The 5,481-nt window shown below is 40.1% G+C and overlaps 1 non-coding gene across 1 annotated transcript; it reads left to right on the plus strand.

Moving 5' to 3' along the window:
- The first annotated feature begins 234 nt into the window (after positions 1 to 234).
- On the plus strand, positions 235 to 341 carry LOC122007614. The gene has a single exon (XR_006119068.1). It is a non-coding gene; the product is annotated as a small nucleolar RNA R71 (small nucleolar RNA).
- Positions 342 to 5,481: the final 5,140 nt, after the last annotated feature.

Raw genomic sequence — 5,481 nt, forward strand, 5'->3', positions numbered from 1 at the left:
ATATCTAAATAGACTGCCATCAAATCCACTTGATTCACTTGATGCATCCTTAAGTCTTGAACTGAACTACATCTCTCATTGACCCATTGATGATGGTTAAATGCTACACTCTATAATTTCCTCGGCATCCTCTAGTGTCCTGTTCATTATAACTCCTTCAGCAGCTGAGTCTAAAGATACTTTTGTAGGGTAAGAGATTCCATTGTAAAGGTATGAATAGCCAACCATCTTTCAATTCTATGGTGGGGGCATTGTTGCAGAAGGTTTTTGTAACAATCCCAAGATTCAAATAGAGACTCCCCATCATTTTGTATGGAATTAGTGATAAAATATCTCATATGGGCTATCTTGCTAGGTGGGTAAAATTTACTCAAAAACTTCAACTCATACTGATCTCATGTGGATATGCACTCCCGGGAAAGTGATGAAAGCCACAACTTGGCTTTGTCTCTCAATGAGAACGGGAACAACATAAGTCGAATGGCATCAGCAGAAGCTCCATTTTGCTTTAAAGTACCATAGATCTCCAAAAAAATTTCTAGATGCAAATTGGGACTTCCATTGGAGCTCCACTAAATTGGGATCGTTGAACCATATGAATTAGAGTTGGCTTTAGTTCAAAGTTATTTGCCTCTTTAGTGGTTCTAGCAATACTTGATCTAACCCCTCTTACACTTGGTGATGCATAGTCACCAAGAGGCTTATTGCTATTGTCCATGAATAGATTAGGAGTATTTGGATCTTGGTTATACTCCATCTCTTGATTCTCCCTCAACCTTTGATGGTATGTACAATCGTTCTCTGAATCAAAAGGTAAATCTACTGACCTTTAAGTTTTGTGCATGAACAAGAGTGATTCCTAAAAAGATAAAGCAAAGAAATAGAGTGAAGACAAATCCAAACAAATGCAAATAGTGAAGAAATAAAAAAGAACTTGATGTGATATAACTGTAAGTGATGGTCGGATCATCAAGTATTAAAGATCAAATCCATAGGGATTGATGACTGAATCCATCTTACTAATCAGATTCAATTGTCTAGACTAAATCAAAGGTGTAGGGTGTCACGGACATAGAGATCAACAGCTAAAGAGAGCATAGAAAAGAGAGAGAGAGAGAGAGAGAACAATCCTTAGAAAGAAAAAATAGATAGTAATGGTCCAATCAAAGGGGACTCACTCAATCAGTAGTAAAGTAGCAAATGAGTAATAGCTATGCAACAGAGAAACAATAACACAGCAGAAAGTGATGTAGATAGTCAGAGAAAGAGTGATTCTAGGACTTCAGTTTCACTTTTATGCAAATAAACACTTGATCTATCTTTGACTGTCTATCCTTAATGTTGATTTATGTAGGTAGACTATATTATGTAACCAATGTGAATTTTTAGAACTACACTAACATATTAATCTCAATGATTGACTACTTTCAGAGTGGATCAGGTCAGAGATCATAACCTAAGTAGGGCCCTATCACGAGCCCCCCCCCCCCCCCCCGACCTATAAATAGACATCCTCATACTATGTGATGGAATTAAAATTAATCCATTAAGTTCTATGATAATCTAGGGTTCCTTATGGCTTACCAATCTACTTTCATAGCCGACTCTCCACATCTCGATTTTCTACAAGTCAGATGGTTAGATTCACCTTTAGGTTCATCTCCAAATCTCTCGTAGGATACAAATCTCATGCTTTTGGCATCTAGATCATGATAATATAGTGTATTCGAACCATAAATCACATATCATAAAATAAGAAGATTTAGACATGCTTAGATCCAAAGATATAGTGTTTACAGCGTAAAAAGCTACTCCCTAATCCTAGAATCCAGAGTTTATCCCATAAATGTACAGTTACAATCACAAAACAGGTTCACAATTCATAAATCCAATTAAAATCTCAAAGAAATGTAGAAAAGAGAGAAGAGGCTTAGGTTTGATCTTGCTTCCCAGATGTTCTTGGCCTTGTTCCTCAACCCAGATGGTGTGGATGGTGCTTGGATCTCCTCCTCAAGCCTCCTTGGAACCCTTAGATGGTTTCTTGATTGGATCCCCTTCAAAATGGCATGAGAACCTTAAATAAGTGAGGAGGCAGAAGCCCGACATGGGTCATGCCGCTGGGCATAGGTGCCCGTGTCAGGTAATGTTGCTTCAGAGAGTGGTCAAGCATGGGTTGTGCCATTTGGCACTAGAGCCCATGATCACTGATGGTGGTTGAGCATGGCTCGTGCCATTGGGCATGAGTGATCTGGTTTGGCAGTAGAGAAGAACATGGGTCTGTAGGATCGAAAGTGCTAGAGGTGGTGAATAGTGCTCATGGCTTTTACGTTCGTTTCGGAAAACTTTCGAGTAATACGCAGCGGAAATAAAACAATAATGCAAACACACGAACACCAAGAGTTTTACTTGGTTTGGAGCATGTGGTGACTCCTACTCTAAGGCCCACGCTTGTTAAGCGTTTACTTTGGACAATCATTATCAGTTCGAAAAATTATATTTTTGAATTACAATATTAAAGTAATAAAGAAAATTATACTGACGACTTAGAATAGTAAAGTTGAAGCTTCTGGTCGTCGGGGTTGAGTTACAACTTTGTCGGATTGATCTTTGAGCAGCACATAGAAGAATGATTGTCAGATTTTGTTGTATCCTTGCTGTTGGTCGAACCAGGCATATATAGCCTGTTGAGGGCGCCCTCAACCTCATTGAGGGCGCCTCCAATCCCCAGTTCAGCCGCGCATAGATAAGCCCTGTTTCGTTGCTACTTATCCTCCTAAGGGTGCCTCCAAGCTCCATTGAAGGCGCCCTCCATCAGCATCCAGGGCACCCTCAACCTCCATTGGGGGGGCCCTCCTTCCAGCATCTAGGGCACCCCCAAGCTCCATGGAGGGAGCCCTCGTGCCTTACTGAAGGGTTGTCGACCATGTGACCCAAAGCGCCTCCAAGCTCCATGGAGGATGCCCCGGGACTGTTTATCCGAGGCTTTCTTGTTTACATTACGTCCTGCAAGGTATGTTAGTCTACAAATAAAGTATACCCTACAAAACAGAGTTAGCACAATAAAATAAGACAAATAAATGTAATTTTAACAGTCATCGGACTGTCCAGTTCTGACTTTGGATTTTCCCTCTGAAAACTCTAAGTCGAACCAACGCCTACTGTTCCCTCACCGGGGAATGTGTTCTCACCTACAACACTTAAGAGAGTTTACCTGTTGCCAATTGATCCTTCAGAGCAACTAGACTTTTACTCAGCGTTCGAAGCTTCTGGTCTTCATGCTGGGCAACCGCTCCACGACTCGTCCAGTCTTCCACCCAGTTCGCGGCACCAGGATTTCAACCTAGGGTTACCACCCCCTAGGATTTTGCCCGAATCTCTCGACCCATCAAAACTTTTCGCCTAGGGTTACCACACCCTAGGACATAGGGTTACTGCCCCCTAGGGTTTTCCCTTTGCCTAACCGCAGCTAGGACTTTTCCTCACCTAGGATTACCACCCCCTAGGATTTTACATGTGTCTAACTGCAGCTAGGACTTTTGTCTAAGTACACTTAGGACTTTCCTGCAATCTCAATCAAATTCGTTAGATAACAAAATAACTTAACTTTAGATCCTTTGACATAATCAAAATATAGGTTCGATCGTCAGATGCTTCCCGCACCAACATGGTCATGCTACTAGGCACAGCTACCCATGTTTCTCTAATAAAAAGGAACACGGGTCATGCCACTATGCATAGCCACCCGTGTTCAGCCTTGGGAGCTTCATTCCTTGATCTTCAATCCTTGTTTTCATTCCGTTTCATGCCCTAGCACAAGAAATGCAGAAGAGCAGTAGCACGAACTAGAAATAAATCAAAATGAAGCATTATGAGATGTAAACATGAGTTAATTGCATGCAAAGTTGGTTAAGAAATGCAACAAAGCTAATCAGAAATCTCTATATAAAATAGATGCATCAATGGCCCTTCTTCTTTCATTTGAAGCACTAAACATTTGTCAGATCCTTCTTAGAGATTTCCTTTTTCACAAATCTTTAGTTGAACTTTTGTTGGATCATCCATTTAACCAAGTGCATGACTTCTAAAGATAGATCATCTTCGTCAGATGTTGATTCAGACTCTGATTTTGACTTGGTCTCTTCTTTCAATTTGGATTTTGGCTTAGATTTTCTTGCAATCAAAGTTATACCCTTCTTTTTCTGATCAAGGTCAATATGTTCATGAAGTTCAAAATCACAAAAAAAATCATCTAATTTTATAATTGACGCATCCTTAGATACTTTATAAACATCAACCATTGATGCTCATAAATTGGTCCTTGGAAATGCCTTAAGTGAATACCTGATCAAGTCATGATTATCGACTTGTTCGCTGATTGCATGGATGTCATTCAAGATTTCTTTAGCGGCTATGGAGCTAACTTACTGATTCATTTTCTTTCATTTCAATGTTCTCGAATTGACTTAGTAGCAGATCTTTCTTTACCATTCATGAGTCAGTTGAACCTTCGTGTAACTTGATTAGCTTATCCCAGAGTTGCTTAGTGCTATTGAACAACCCAACTTTTCTCAATTGTTCCTAAGTTAGCCAACATTATAATGTAGTTGTTGTTGATGTAGCGAGGTCAACAAGAATGGGTGAATTGCCTAAAAAAAAATAAACCCCTTCCTGGATCCTTTGATTAGATTAGATTAGCACAATAATAATAATAAATTAATTAAACAACTAAATAAAATAAAGTAAGAGGATAATTCTATTTACTTGGTTACAACTTAGGTGGTTATTAATCCAAAGCATTGAAGAAAACTCCACTAGAATTCTCCTTTATTGCGGGCGGAGAAGCCTCTTACAGAAGTTGATAGCTCAAAAGAAAGACTAGGAAAGTGTACAATACTTGTTGTTTAAGTTATATTTAATTTTCTAGCTCCAAGGACCTTTTTATAGCTCCTAAAAAATTCTATCCATGGAAGACACCTTTAAAAGGGCTCAAGGTGCCTTCAAGTGGATAAAGTTTTATCCATAACTCAACTGCAACAAACGGTTACTTGAGGCTGGTACTGTTCACTGAAGATGCCTTCAAGCCTTTGAAGATGCCTTCGTACTATTCATGGAAGGTGACTTCCATGAACAGAAGGCGCCTTCGGTACTATTCATGGAATGCGTCTTCCAAGCCTTTGAAGGCGCCTTTGACACTGTTCATCTGAAAATGATTAACTACCCTTATTAACTCTTTTTTGCTATACTTGCTTGGGTGATGCTCTAGCCGTTCGGAATTGAGTTCACTCGAACTCAATTCTGGTCTTCTCCTTGAGCAGCCTTCCTCTGCGGCTTCTCATCCCTCGGACCACCACACGCGTCCTTCTTATCTGTCGGTGTACTCTTCTGCATCATCTCGTTCTTCGGATGCACCTAACCCCTCGACTCCCTTCCCATGCCATCCTTCTAACTAACTACGTCTTTCGCTCAACTTCTTATATTCCT

This window comes from Zingiber officinale, chromosome 7B, assembly GCF_018446385.1.
Source record: "Zingiber officinale cultivar Zhangliang chromosome 7B, Zo_v1.1, whole genome shotgun sequence".
NCBI lineage: Eukaryota > Viridiplantae > Streptophyta > Magnoliopsida > Zingiberales > Zingiberaceae > Zingiber > Zingiber officinale.